Raw genomic sequence first — 16,584 nt, 5'->3', positions numbered from 1 at the left:
CTGTATTTTTCTAGAGGATTATGTTATTGTTATTATGATTATGTTATAATAAATATTTATTAATAGGCCATTCATTTTTACTACTAATTAACTAAATGATTGGAAAATAATTTCGAGCAGAAAGTATTTTATAATACATAATAAATGTATAATTATAGTTAGATTATTGTTTTCCTTGAAGAATATTCTCATTGTATTGGCTTTTGTTTTCCCTGTTTTCCTGTTGCTCTCTTCTTCTTTCTTTTTAATTACTTTAATTTATCTTTTATTATCCTGGTGTTAATATTTGAAGCACTGGCTTATAAGAAACATATAATGGTCCCTTCCACGCACATTCTTCTCCGCTCCTTTGTAGATATTCAAGTGAACATTTAAAAAAATCAATGAAGCCTAATAAGCATATCGACTGCTTGGTACAGATGCAGCCACTTGGATTTGCGTGTTAAATGCGTCATGACTCGTGATTAATTGAAGAAACTGTGTTATTTAAAGTCATCTTAACTCATTTAATGCATTTAACCTTTTCATTAGCATACCAAAGCGCCATTGTTCACAATGGTAAAAGCTTTAATTAGATGGGATGCTGTGACGCAATTTTCTGTTAAATGGGATAAGTGGGATATCTGTGTTTAGTTATTCTGTGTCAAACAAACCAAAGTGGCTTCATCTGTACATTGAGACACAACGATCATCTGAGAAAATGGGTCACATGTTCTTGTTTATTTCCTAATATCAGGGGCGATCCTGGGGCTGCTGAAGTCTGAGGCAGTAGCCCTGACGCTGCCCCCTCTCCCGCTCGATGTTTAAAACATCAGTGTTGGAGCAGGTCAAAGGGGGGTCACATCACTAATGCAATGAGCTCAATAGCTCTCTCTCCAGTAGCAGAGCCAAATTTACGGGTTAAACCCCATACATTTGGCTCTTAAAGTTACAACCAAAAGCTGTATAATTTTGAGGGACCCTGACGTAGCTGTATTTGGTGAAATGCAGGTAAGCGGCATGGAGGTACAGCAATAAAAAGTTCGAGTTCCCACAAAAAGACATCAGCACGACTTGGAGGATTCCCCATTCCGTGATTCAGCACAGAGTAAAAAAGCAGATACCTGAGGCAAAGAGAGATTGGTACAACTACTGGTTCTTATGCCATTGAGGAAACTTGCCAGTCGATAACTAAATTGGTTAGAGGGACGGAAGACTTAAATTATGAGGGTAGACTGTCAAGGTTGGGGTTGTTTTCTCTGGAAAAAAGGCGCTTGCGAGGGGACATGATTACACTTTACAAGTACATTAGAGGACATTATAGACAAATGGCAGGGGACCTTTTTACCCATAAAGTGGATCACCGTACCAGAGGCCACCCCTTTAGACTAGAAGAAAAGAACTTTCATTTGAAGCAACGTAGAGGGTTCTTCACAGTCAGGACAGTGAGGTTGTGGAATGCACTGACGGGTGATGTTGTGATGGCTGATTCAGTTAATGCCTTTAAGAATGGCTTGGATGATTTTTTGGACAGACATAATATCCAAGGCTATTGTGATACTAAACTCTATAGTTAGTATAGGTATGGGTATATAGAATTTTAATTAAAAGTAGGGAGGGGTGTGTGTATGGATGATGGGTTTTCATTTGGAGGGGTTGAACTTGATGGACTTTGTCTTTTTTCAACCCAATTTAACTATGTAACTATGTAACTATGATAAAGTATGCAGTAACTTTTGTTTGGATGCAAGCTCAACGCATAATAGCACAATTATCGTACTGAGCCGGAGCTCTATCTTTCTGCCAAATAGCACTATATAGCCACATATTGTGCTGACTGAACTGCCTGCAATTAGCAACATTGTCGCTTAAGAGACACAATGTCACAGCACCCTAAATCCAGAACCGATACCAAGCACCCTGGTCTCTGCTCGTGCTTCTGTCTGTAGCAGCCGCCTTTGGCCTCGGGAGGAGCCCTCAGCTACTCAGATGCCGCCAGGTCTTATAACAAGAGGTGCAAGGTGAAGGGTTCTGGACAGGCAAAGGCTCATAACTGAATGCAAAGTCTTTGGGCAGAAGGTCGTGGTACAAGGCGTTAGACAGAACCATAGTCAGATCAGGCCGGGTCGGGGCAGGCAGAGTATAAATGAAGTCAGGCAGGCAAGGGTCAAACCAGGAAGTCAATCAGAGGTATTAGAAGAAGAGGTAGTTGGATTTCAGGCAGGGGTCAGGATCCAGAAGTCAGAATAGTCGAAAAGCCAGGCAGGGGTCACAACAGGATCAATAATCAAGAATACTAAGTAGCTCAATGCTCAGAAGCACCAGGAACAAACTCCTATAACGGGCAGTGTGAAAATAAAAAATACCTCTTTAAATAAATGTGAATTTCTCGCCATTGCGCACAGGCGCCTATATAAACAGGAGATGCACGCCGCGCGTGCCCTTAGTTACCGGATAGGAGCAGCAGAGGAAGCGGCTTGCAGTGGGCGTCCCTGCCGTCCCCCCACTAGACCACCAGGGTATGTTTTTGTTACTTACATGTGGAGATTCGGGGAGATTTAGCTGCCCGGCGACAAATTGCCTCTTCTTCGGGCGACTAATCTCCCCAAAATGCCTTCCTGCCGGCTAAAATCTAAATCTCCAATGGACCGCATGTATCTATTGACTTTGAAACAATTACCGTGCTGATAAAAGGAGTATTACACTTGTTTAATTTCCTCCGCAAACAAATATCAGTGCCAGGTGGAAATAGAGACTGTCGGTGCTACGTGTTTTGCAATAAGAGCTATTTGACTAACTGTTTCTGTGTACAACTGAAAATTACTCAAACGAGGGGAACAAAGAGAGTTCTGAATAATACCTCCATGAGATGCTTTTAACAGGAATCAATTCCGGAATGAAATTATGGTTTGCGTAGTCATATGAACATTTTAATTAAATTAATTTCAATTGATCAAATTTTGGATAATATGCAATAGGATTTATAGAGCTGAATTTGCACAAAGATAGCATTTGATATGTGTAATCTACAGTGTGATTTATGACGAAATTAATGATGTCAGATACATGAATTTATAAAAAAAATTGTTCTGATAAATTCATTGTGGGATCTTAAATTAATTCAATATTGTTTAATAAATAATACAAAACATTCAAGAAAATTGCGATTAATGAGATACTTTTTGCATGTTTTCTAATTTAGAGCAACATTAAAGGAGAAGGAAAGCTACGGAGGTATTTTATTGCCAATAGATTAGCTGCAATAGTGCAAGCTAGAATGCTATATTTATTCTGTAGAATGTTTTACCATACCTGAGTAAAAAGCTCTAGAAACTCTCTGTTTGTTTAGAATAGGAGCTGCAGTATTAATGTGGTGTGACATCACTTCCTGCCTGAGTCTCTCCCTGCTCTGGGCTCAGATTACAGTAGAGAAGGGAGGGGTGGGGGGGAGGAGCAAACTGAGCATGCTCTTGCCCAGGACAATGAGGTTTAAGCTGAAGGCAGGAAGTCTGATGCGGAAGCCCATGTGTACACAATAGAAGGAAAGAAATGTGGTGTTTCTTTTGACAGAGGACTCAGAGCAACATTACTTTGGGGATTTACTGATATATTTAGATGGACCTTTCTGATAAGGCTTACTTAGTTTTAACCTTTCCTTCTCCTTTAAAGGGGTTGTTCACTATGACTTAAATGCTTAACCCAGCAAATGAGGTCATTTTATGTAAATATGTAAAATATGAACATAGGAAAAACTAATTTCTGAGTTATTTACCTGAGAAGCTAACATTTTTCTCTATGACAGCTTTTAGGATAGGTGCAGGGGCAGGGGGTTGCCGACACCTTTTAAGCCAGGACCATGTCAGAGCGCTGAAACCCTATGTAATTTGGAGTACTGGCAGTAGGAGCTTCACAACTTACTGTGCATGGCTACATCGTATCTGTTAATTTGCATAGCGTGCCTCCAATTTATTTACAGCCTTTACAGAAAGTAACCGCTCTTCTGATGGGCAACAGATGCTGGGAATGTGCACATGTAAAAGCAAGCAGCTAAGTTTGGGCAATACAATGATAAATGGAACTAGGGAGGCTAATGTCTTTGGGGATACATGCTGGGGGAGGGAGGGGGAGCGCTTCCACATAGCTCATATAATTGTGCAGCTAAAGCTGGCCATAAATGCAAAGATCCGATCGTACGAATCATCGTACGATCGGACTTTCCCATCTCCCGACCCTCCACTAACCATTCAGATCAAAGTCTTACCAGTCAGATCAAATAAAGTAGTTAAAGAACAGATCAGCCAATGTTCTGCCCCTGACAGCAATCGTACGATATCTATGTCCAACCAAAGCTAGTGACAGTCTCCCACTGAAAATCGTACGATCGGCAATACACGCAGAGATATTATCGGCAGCCAACCAAACGACCGATCTCCGCCGGACGAAAAATGACGGGACTCTCCACACACGGTTCGAAAATCGTACGAATCCTTGATTCGTACGATCAGATCTTTGCGTCTATGGCCAGCTTAAGTCTCAGGCAACGGGATCTAAATCACCTGATATCAGTAATAAGTGCTGGGAAAGGGAGGTATTGAGTGGGCACTTGTATATTGTGTATATACTGTATATATATATACTTCAATTCAAGAGAACCGGCACTCCCATCTAAAAATTCTCAATCATTTATTCTGTTGTACCATTATCCAACATTTCGATCCTTGTTAGGACCTTTCTCAAGGACCGAAACGTTGGATAATGGTACAACGGAATAAATGATTGAGAATTTTTACATGGGAGTGCCGGTTCTCTTGAATTGAAGATTCTATACATTTAAACTGTGCACCCCGGCTATATAGGCCGCAATAGAGTTTGCCTTGAAGTGCTCACTCACTGGACTGATATATATATATATATATATATATATATATATATATAGTCCTCAATAAGGAGCACTCACAGGTCTTAAAAAATTGCACCCAGGCAGTCAGTTATATCTTTTGTCGGGAGTGCCGGCATTTCAATAGTATATATATCAAATGAGAGCAGAGGTTAGGCTTCAGTTTGTGATGTGACCTTACTGCAAGCCAGGTGGTTCCTTGGTCTGTATTGGTTTCCTGTTCTTTACCCATGTCGTCTTTTGCCCATTTCTGACTAGTCTTCAGGATTCTGAATTTGTACTGCAATGACTGATTGGCTTTAACCCCTGATGCGTTCTTTGACTGCACCTAGCTCTTTGCCCGTTACTCCGTTACTCCAGTCCTACATTCCGGTTCCCTTTTCTGCCTAGAACTCTCGCCTTGGTTCTCTTACTTTAATCCGAGTAGCAAAGGGCTCCTCCTGATGTGAAAGGCAGCGGTTATAGGCAGAAGTGTGAGCCATGACCAGAACCTTGGCATTTGTTCTGGGTTTGGGATACTGTACATAACAGACCCTTCCTGGGTCTAAAATGGGTTGCTAACTGGATTAATACTAAAGAAGGCAACCAACACATATTGAACCCCAACAAAGAATTACTCCAACCTCTGTTGATGAGTCATTCCATAAAATAGAAAATGAACTTTTTTACAGCATTATTTTACCCTATTTTTGACTTGGAATAACCCATTGAAATCAATGGGACAAAATCAGGTGGAGAAGCACATGTTTTCTCTTGCCTTTATAAATACACAACGGTAAATGGTGAGTGCAGGTCTAATCTGAGGATTATGTTCTCTCCTATACCATTCATACCATTCAGAGCATAGGAAGAGAAAGTTTCCATCTATTATTTAGAATAAGAGTAAGATAAGCTGAGGATACAGTCCATGTCAAACTTCAGCTCCAACCTCAAGCCAGTTCTTATTAAGACCATATGGCCCTAACATTTCAAAAGGAGCACGTGTTTTCTGGAACATTTTCTGATACTGTGACATTTTAGGCAGGAGACTGCTGGAAGTGACTTTATATTGCGGGTGGTGCAGATAGTCACAGAGACATTATAGGTTAGGAGCCACAAAATTAATCTAAGGCCAAGGCTGGGGGAGATGCAGTGAAAGTACTGGGGGATACTGGGATGTCACTTTCTTCATTATTGCTAAAGAAAGTAGTAGCAGTGATTATCAGCATTGCTAGAAGTTACTGGGCCCCACAGCAAATTTATTATTGGGCCCCTCTAAAACTGCATGTCAGTGACCCCACTGGGCCCCTACACCTCCTTAGAACCCCTGCCAATCCCAGGGTCTGCATCATATGCCTGTTCAATTATTTTTTTATCTTTCAGGAGACACAGGATATTACATTTAGTGGTGGTTACTGATAATTGTGTGGTCTTTTCAGATTACACCAGAGGCACCATAATCCCCAGTCATTATATGATGTATAGAAGTCTTACTTCTGGTTTATATCCAGCCCGGATGAGAAACTGCCCCATGCACCCCAAGGTACTTCAGAATCTGACTATTGAACACGGGTTTCCTAAAGAAATGAATGATGATCTGGGACCTGGGCTAGGGGGGCGTCTCACTACTACTAATGAAGCCACAATTGCAGGAAACACAATGCAAGTCCAACTCATCTGTAATTTAGGAACTTGTTCCACATCAGATTGTGTAAAGAAAATGTAAAAAGTGTGGGTTGAGGTTTGGCATCTTGTTTTGAATGAGCTCTTTTCTTTCCTTCAATACTCCCATTAGGCCCATGGTGATGTTTTGTGTCTCCTTTATAGAGATTGCGTTACCTGTGCTCTTCTATTGCTTTGTCAGTAAATGGCACAGAATAATATAGGCTGTGTGTTCTAATTAGATTAGAATAAAATAGTTACAGAAAAAAAGATTTTTGAGCAAAAACACTTTTGTTTGTTCTAAATGCTGAAAATGTTTGATTAAATCTTCAAAAGATTCAAATGAATTGAACTTTAGAACTGAGAGGGCATTATTTAAACTGTAAGAACACTGCAGCATTTCAGATCTTCCTACATCATTAGAACAACCCAGCGCCAATCACTGCAAACACAGGATCACAACCCGGCACCGGTTCTTTTTTTAAATCAGCAGCACATTTAATGGGCTGGTAAGAGACAAAAAAAACAGAATATGCTATTTATTTCTATTCAATGTATTGCTAACTGATCGACATAGATCTCAATTGCTCAAAATAATCTGGATGCCATCAGTTCCAAGAAAATAAACAGAATGTTCTTTACTTCACACATGAGTATCCAGCACCAGCATACCCAATCTCATGGTGTCGCCTCTTAGGGGTTCTTCATTACATTGGGCCTAATCACTTGGTTTTGGCAGGTGATCACATAGGGATACAAATCCCACACATGATTTCTTCATGATGAAACACACAACTGCTCATACAAGCTGCTCCACCACTATCTTACACTATTAGAGTGGGCTAAAACAGAGACTAGTCTATACTAAGTGAACCTTCATTCATAGGGTCCCTCTCCCTGATTTCCACTAATTTGTTCTCCTTATTCAAGGCACTTCTTTAACGTCTGCCTTCTTTTAAGGCTCTTCGCTATCTTCTATTTTTCTCTATTATCCAACCTTCAAAGAGGCACAGGCCTGGAATACCTGACATTTTACACTAGATAATGGCCAATAATTCCCCAGGGCCAACTGGTGATGTCTAAAAATGTTAGAATTGGACTGCCCCTCCCTGTTTATTATACCTGGTGCAGCTTTTGATGATAAATATTTATGATCTGGCCCCTAAGGCTAGGGCCATACAATATAGATCGCAGCAATTGCCTTATTGCCATTCCTTATACAAATAATTATACATGCTGCAGGGCTGTCATTCCTTATACTGAGAATGGATAATGAATAAACACACTCTTATCATGGCAACAAAACCCACTGCATTTTACTCTACAACTTATTTGAAATTAACTGAACTCAGTGACCGTTATGTAACTTGCTGATATAACTGCCCTGCCTTCAGCTGCACGTGTGATGTCATAATGCTCTGAGTCTTTGTGATGTCATAATGGAAAAAATGTCACAGTGATGTAATAATGGAAAAAGTCAAGCTGTACTGCTGCAGCCCCGAGATTCCTCATTCTTGATCAGGCGACTGAGGTGAGTAGATCTCTGTATATTTGGGAGAAAATTGTATTAAAAATAATCATGTTATACTGGTACCATGTGGGATTACAGACTGCTAGTGGTGCTGTGAATATTTTAGAATCTTTGGAATTATAGATCATTTTATTTTGAACCCTATTCGGGACCTGGGTTTTTTTTTTTCAAAAGGGATGGTTCTCTAATTTGGATCTCCATGTCTTAAATCTACTAAATAATCATTTAAGCATAAAATAAAGCTAAAGAGGCTGGTTTTGCCTCAAATAGAGCTAATTAAATCTTAGTTGGCATCCAGTAAAAGGTATTGTTTTCTCTTTATAAATAAAAGAGAAATCATTAATAAATTGAAGCATTTAATTAAAATGGAGTCTATGGGGAGGTGACATCCCATTATTTAGAGCTTTAAGGAAAAGGGCTGTTGGGTAAATTGACAACACACTTGCCAAAGAGCGCCACAGCTCAAAACATGTAGGGACATATTCATCAAGGGTCGAATTTCGAGTTTGTGGGAGTTTCTAAAAACTCCCATCAACTTTCATAATCTCGAAATAAGAAAAAAAATGACCAATCGAAATTTATTTTAAAAATATATAATTTTTTTTATTTCCGGGTGAATATGATCGGCCTGCAAACTCAAATCAAATTCAAATTTTTTTTTTTTTAAAAAAATTATTTTCAAAAGCCCACCAAATGTTTCCAAATTGGTTGTAGGAGGTCCCCCATAAGCTAAAACACCAATTCGGCAAGTTTTAGATTGCGCATAGTCAAATTCGAATTCTTAAAGAGACAGTACATGATAAATTTTGAATTTTTTTTAAACTTGAATTGAATTTGGACTATTCCCTAGTCAAATGACACTAAAATAAGCTCTAAATTCTAATTTAAAAATGGAATTTTCAATTCGACCCTTGAGACATCTGCCCCGTAGTGTGTCAATAAACAATTTTGATCAGTTAATGCTGCTGGAGTGCATTATTATTGTATACAATATTATTTCAGATTTACTAAAGTGTTTCTTTTTGTCTCTACAGAGAGAATATTTTGTGATCAGAAAACAACAGAACAATCAGAAAACAACAAAACTACAAAACAATTATCAGAGAACAACAAAACATCAAAACAATCAGAAAACAACAGAACTAGAAAACAAGGATCAGAGAACAACAAAAGATCAAAAAGATCCGAAAACAACAGAACAGAAAAAACAACAAAATGTTGAAAATATTGCGCAAATGCTTTTGCTTTCGCAAGGTAAGGACGTGGTTCTTTCTACTGTAACATGACATTTCATTTAGTGAGTAACTTGATGGAGGGAGAAAATTGTCCTCAGACTCTGTTACTGGATCATCTCTGAACTCTGATCTCTGAACAGTGTCGGACTGGCCCGGCGGGACACCGGGAAAAAACCCGGTGGGCCCCGACCCTCGTGGGCCCCCGCCGGGCCAGACCCCTTTACCAATATAAAAATTTTGAAAAAAAAAAGTTTTCGGCGATGCGTATCGGCCCTCGCGCATGCGCACCGAGAAGCGCCGCTCGCACATGCGCATGGCGGCGTTCGAGCGGCGCATACGCATAGTTGTGCCGAGTTCTGCGCGTCGCTGTAGGGGGGCGGGGGGCCCTGGACCAGCAGTCCCGGTGGGCCCCGGGCCCCCCAGTCCGACCCTGTCTCTGAACATTTGTTCTGTTTGTGACCCACTGACAGTTGCTGATAGTGAACATGATGAGACATAATGAGGGTCATTTATCAACACTGGGCAAATTTGCCCATGGGCAGTAACCCATAGCAACCAATCAGATTGCTGCTTTCATTGTTCTACTTGCAGCTGTCTTTAAAAAGCTAATCACTGATTGGTTGCTATAGGTAACTGCCCATGGGCAAATTTGCCCAGTGTTGATAAATGAGCCCCAATATATCTGTGTATTGTGCTACAGTCACTAGTGCACTTTCCATTCATACATCTTATATGATTTGGCTTATGATCAGGGATACACTGTGTTAAACTTGCTTTATGTACCAAATTCTTAATTATATCATTAGGTACCAAATACAGATTTCTGACCCTGAATCCAAATCCTTATTTCCATATTTAGATTGCTAATAAGTCCTGACTTGGGGAGGCACATTTATCAAAGGTCTAATTTCGAATTCATGTGAGTTTTTTTTAAAACTCCCTTAAATTCGAATATACTCAAAATTTGATTATTTATGAAAAAAATCAAATATCTAAAATTTGGGTTGAGTTTTACTGGCCCGAAAACTCGAATCGAATTTGAATAAAATTCGACTAAACTCGATTTGAGGTTTTTTTTTTTTTAAAAAAAACTCGAATGTCAGGAAGGCTACAAACATCTCCAAGTTGGTCACTGGACCTATCCCATTGACTTACAAATGAATTCAGGCAGGTTTTAGGCAACGAATAGTCAAATTCAAATTCTTAAAGGGCCAGAGTATTATAAATCTTGAATATCAAATTATAATTTTTGAAAAAAACTCAAATTGAGTTTGGATAATTCCCAAGTCAAATTTGACAATTTTAACAGTTTTGACCATAAAAAAAATTAGATTTTTTTTTTATTTTCAATTTGACCCTTAATAAATCTACCCCCAAGGGTTTAGATCAGTGGAGTGTCTAAATTTGTTTTAAGGCCCCCAAAATATCCAGAGATTGTCCTGTTTTACCAATATATATATTGAAATTGCTCATTAATTAGGGCCTCATGGGGCCACCTATACCTCCTGGGCCCTCCTGCAGCCGCAGGGTCTGCTTCCTCTGTAGTTATACCCCTGGTTTGGATTCTGTTTCACCCATTCCAAAAATGTAACTGATGTTTGATCTAAACATTTTTTTTAACTTTGAAAAGCATTATCCTGCCTCTCTCTCTCTCTTTCTCTCTTTCTCTATTATCTCTCTCTCGTCACTTTCTCTTTCTTTCTCTCTCTCTTTATCTCATCTCTCTCCTCCTCTCTCTCTCTCTCTCTCTCTCTCTCTCTCTCTCTCTATATAAATTCAGGTGTTTTATAGTTGGATTTATATCATTTATTTGAATTATAGTTTTCCTATTTTGTGATAAAACCTTTTTTTCTCTTTATTAGAAAAAAACAGATAAGAAGATCAAAAAATCTGTCGTGGTAAGTAATGAAGAAACAGACAACTGAAATATAAGTGACAACATTTTCCTAACTATTTATACCTTGATGAAGCTGCACCATATACATCGCTTATTTAGTGCTTTCTGGTCCAAAAGAAAACTAAAGAATACAGTGGAATTAGCCAATTCATTCACATTCCCCCATTATTTCTCATTTAGATAATAATTATTTGTCCATGACTTTATAACCATGGGACCTTCCTTACTTTTAACGCCATTTAATATTGACATTAAGGGGCAGATTTATCAAAGGTCGAGGTGAATTTTTGTGTACTTTGACTAAGGAATAGTCCAAATACAGACCTATTTGATCAAAAACCTATTTGACCAAAAACAAATTTTGACTTAATTTCAGTTGGTCTTTTTGAATTCAGGTTTTGAAGTTATATTTCATTTCGAAATTTGACCCTTGATAAATATGCCCCTTAGCTACAGGATTATCCATTACCAGCTCCATAAATGACACATTTCTTGATTTCATGGACTTTAGTAAAACACCACCCCTTGGCCTTTGCATTATTATTAGAATAAATCCTTATTCTGACCCTGCATTTATTTACTTTTTATTATTATTATAACATATTTACACATTAGTTAAATCGAATCAAAAGCATATGTTTCCAAGACTAACCATACTCCTTTAGTGATAACTAACAATAAATCATAGGCCTTTAATTATATAAAGTAACATCATCTTTTTATGTCTCAAACAGGAGGAAGCCATTCTGGAACCCCACGAGATTATCTGCCTGGTAAGCAAGTCCTAATATTTTTGCTTTCCTTAAATATTGTGTTGATTACTATTATTATTATCATTACCAAAGTTCCTTTTTATTTCGCAGTGGTTAGATTAGAATCCTTCTGTTTGAGCCCTCCCCTCCCAGCCAAGTTCTAAGCCTTTTCTAGGGGGTTCTTTGATTTTCTTGAAGTTTAGGGGATTTGCTTTATAAAAAAACATTTTAGATTTAGTATTATCAGTAGTTGATCATTAACTTTATCCCTCTTAGGTGGAAAAACCAGAGCAGAAGCTGGAGCTGGCCACTACCTACTGCCAGGTAAGCATAAGAGAGGGAGAGTAGGGGAAAATAAAAAAATCACTTATTTTATGCAAGATTTTAGTTTGCATTTCATTCAATTCATTGACATTCCTCCATTATTTCTCATTAAGACAATAATTATTTGTCCATGACTTTATAACCATGGGACCTTCCTTACTTTTAAAGTCATTAAGGGGCAGATTTATCAAAGGTCGAGGTGAATTTTTGTGTACTTTGACTAAGGAATAGTCCAAATGCCAGAACTAAATCCACACATACAATACAATTCTTTATTGTGGTACAATGCAATATATAGTGAAAAAAGTACCCCCTCTTGTAAAATATAAGGATATTATAAGTTACCGAGGAGTTTCATGACCATATAAAAACACGAGGCCGAAGGCCGAGTGTTTTTATACAGGTCATGGAACTCCGACGTAACTTCTAATATCCTCATATTTTACAACCGGGGGTACTTTATTTATTATAATACACAAATTTCAGTGAGTCATGTGACAGAAATGACATCAGAACTCACCGTTTATAACTGATGACATCAGAACTCATCGTTTATAAGGATATAATTTACAAGATATTCATGGCTTTTGTGTATTATACAAGTTTTCTTTCCTATTGGGAAAACTTTTTTTTTTTCTAAATCTTTTTTTCATCTTAACCAGGAGGCACAACCAACCGTGCAGGAACAGAGTGCTGATAGCAGCACCTGCCAGGTTAGAAGAAAATAACCAATGAATGACAAAGATTTATTTTTATAATAATATCCGATGACTTGAGTTGATCTAAAATAAAAAAAATTCTTTTAAACAGGAAACCGTCGGAGGACATGTAGAGCCTCATCTCGACGTGTGTGAGGTAACCAACAAAGAATTGTTCAGTGGTCCCAATGTGTTTAAAACAATCACGTTTTTATTTAGGCCGCATGGTTCATGAATAATCTCTTTAAAGGGTCATAATAATAATAATATTTACTGAAAATTGCAGTTGCCCATACCAACCAATCAGCCTCTGTTTTTTAATCTTCTACCTTGTAAAAACTAGAAATAAATATTTACAGGTTGTGTTGACTCTTACTATTAATTGACATAGTAATATTGTTCCCGACAGACCACTTACTATTATTCCAATCATTGCCAATGTTCATTTTTATTAACTGATGGTTACTGGGTTGGATTCCTTTGGTCTGGTCTCCCTTAGTCAGGTCCCTAGCACTTTTTAGTGGGGCATCCTTTTGCATTTTTCAACCATTTTTTTTATATATATATATGAGAGCTGTTAGCTTGGTGCTTCCCAGAACATCACCATATTCCCAGAGAAGAGCATCTTATATCATTGCTCTTAACCAGGATAATCTGCTGCTATAACCAATTAACCCACAATTTGTGATACAAATATGATTCACATCCACATATGGATCTGTACATACAATAGTTATTCCCACTGCCCCTCCACTTAGCAAAGGTGTGTGGCTCTGATCTATTTTCCTCTCTTAACAGGAACAACCTATTGAATCCGGCAATATCATCTGCCAAGTAAATACAGAATAATTGCAAATAAAACACCCATCCCTAAATATTACATTTAAATTATTTACACTTCTCTAAAATGCTGAGTTGATTTGATAACTTGTCTTTTATCTCTTAACCAGGAACCAACAGAAAACCCTGTCAACCAGGAAGAATTTATTGAATCCGGCAATACCATCTGCCAAGTAAGCACAGAATAATTGCAAATAAAACGCCCATCCCTAAATATTACATTTAAATTATTTACACTTCTCTAAAATTCTGAGTTGATTTGATAACTTGTCTTTTATCTCTTAACCAGGAACCACCAGAAAACCCTGTCAACCAGGAAGAATCTATTGAATCCGGCAATACCATCTGCCAAGTAAGTAGAGAATAATTGCAAATAAAAAACCCGTCCCTAAATATTACATTTAAATTATTTACACTTCTCTAAAATGCTGAGTTTATTTGATAACTTGTCTTTTATCACTTAACCAGGAACCAACAGAAAACCCTGTCAACCAGGAAGAATTTATTGAATCCGGCAATACCATCTGCCAAGTAAGCACAGAATAATTGCAAATAAAACACCCATCCCTAAATATTACATTTAACTTATTTACACTTCTCTAAAATGCTGAGTTGATTTGATAACTTGTCTTTTATCTCTTAACCAGGAACCACCAGAAAACCCTGTCAACCAGGAAGAATTTATTGAATCCGGCAATACCATCTGCCAAGTAAGCACAGAATAATTGCAAATAAAACGCCCATCCCTAAATATTACATTTAAATTATTTACACTTCTCTAAAATTCTGAGTTGATTTGATAACTTGTCTTTTATCTCTTAACCAGGAACCACCAGAAAACCCTGTCAACCAGGAAGAATCTATTGAATCCGGCAATACCATCTGCCAAGTAAGTACAGAATAATTGCAAATAAAAAACCCGTCCCTAAATATTACATTTAAATTATTTACACTTCTCTAAAATTCTGAGTTGATTTGATAACTTGTCTTTTATCTCTTAACCAGGAACCACCAGAAAACCCTGTCAACCAGGAAGAATCTATTGAATCCGGCAATACCATCTGCCAAGTAAGTAGAGAATAATTGCAAATAAAAAACCCGTCCCTAAATATTACATTTAAATTATTTACACTTCTCTAAAATGCTGAGTTTATTTGATAACTTGTCTTTTATCTCTTAACCAGGAACCAACAGAAAACCCTGTCAACCAGGAAGAATTTATTGAATCCGGCAATACCATCTGCCAAGTAAGCACAGAATAATTGCAAATAAAACACCCATCCCTAAATATTACATTTAACTTATTTACACTTCTCTATAATGCTGAGTTGATTTGATAACTTGTCTTTTATCTCTTAACCAGGAACCACCAGAAAACCCTGTCAACCAGGAAGAATCTATTGAATCCGACAATACCATCTGCCAAGTAAGTAGAGAATAATTGCAAATAAAAAACCCGTCCCTAAATATTACATTTAAATTATTTACACTTCTCTAAAATGCTGAGTTGATTTGATAACTTGTCTTTTATCACTTAACCAGGAACCAACAGAAAACCCTGTCAACCAGGAAGAATCTACTGAATCCGGCAATACCATCTGCCAAGTAAGTACAAAATAATTACAAATAAAATGCCCATCCCTAAATATTACATTTAAATTATTTACACTTCTCTAAAATGCTGAGTTGATTTGATAACTTGACTTTTTATCTCTTAACCAGGAACCACCAGAAAACCCTGTCAACCAGGAAGAATCTATTGAATCCGGCAATACCATCTGCCAAGTAAGAACAGAATAATTGCAAATAAAACACCCATCCCTAAATATTACAAATACATTATTTATACTTCCTTTCTAAAAAGCTGAGTTGATTTGATAACTTGACTTTTTATCTCTTAATCAGGACCCACCAGACATTGTTTGATTTTGTGAAGTAGTGTGAATTTTACCAAAATCATTTTAGACATTGAACTATAGCATTATAGGAAGTTTATCATTTAACTAACTTTATCCTTCTTAGGAGAAAGAACCGGAGCAAAAACTGGAGACGTGCATGAACAACTGCCAGGTAAGCTGAAGAAAGGGAGAAGGGGCAAATTGATTCAACCTATTTATATGCAACAAACATAATACATCTTTTTCTTCTCCTCTCATAACCAGGAGACTCCAGAACCACCTGAAGCTAATTTGAATCAACCTCAAATTAAAGAAGAATTCCCGGTAAGCAGATGTATTGCTGTATTTTGTAACACTAAACAACACAAAAACTCAACTTTAAGGGGCATATTTATCAAGGGTCGAATCTGAAAAACAACCAAAATTAAGTTAAAGGTTTCTTTTGGCCGAATAGGTCAGTTTTCGATAGAATAAGTCCGTATTCGGCCAAATTTGAATCCTACAAATCGAAGTAATAGCGAATTCGATCGAATTTGAATCAAAGTTTTTCCCAAAAAAAGCTGATTTTTCAAAGTCCACCAACTGATTCCAAATGGGTTCTAGGAGGTGCCCCATAGGCTAAAACAGCAATTCATCAGGTTTTAGATGGCGACTGGTCGAAGTCGAATTTTTAAAGAGACAGTAGATGATTAATTTTGATATTCAAATTTTCTAATTTTTTTCAAATTCGAATTAAATTTGGACTATTACCTAGTTGAGGTACACAAAAATAGCTTGAAATTCGAATTTTTTAAATTCAAAAATTCTTCTCGAACTTTGATAAATCTGGGCCTAGTTGGTTGGATTAAAAATTCCAACCCAAAGTCTGAATTTATCTCAATATTTTTTTGCT

The 16,584-nt window shown here is 37.5% G+C and overlaps 1 long non-coding RNA gene across 1 annotated transcript; it reads left to right on the top strand.

Moving 5' to 3' along the window:
- Positions 1 to 7,009: 7,009 nt before the first annotated feature.
- On the top strand, positions 7,010 to 9,166 carry LOC108709146. The gene is made up of 3 exons (XR_005965699.1): positions 7,010 to 7,026; positions 7,912 to 8,048; positions 9,083 to 9,166. It is a non-coding gene; the product is annotated as an uncharacterized LOC108709146 (long non-coding RNA).
- Positions 9,167 to 16,584: the final 7,418 nt, after the last annotated feature.

Source organism: Xenopus laevis, chromosome 2S (assembly GCF_017654675.1).
Source record: "Xenopus laevis strain J_2021 chromosome 2S, Xenopus_laevis_v10.1, whole genome shotgun sequence".
Classification (NCBI taxonomy): domain Eukaryota; kingdom Metazoa; phylum Chordata; class Amphibia; order Anura; family Pipidae; genus Xenopus; species Xenopus laevis.
The sequence above is the reverse complement of the archived record's forward strand: the minus strand, read 5'-3'. Positions and strand labels throughout refer to the sequence as shown.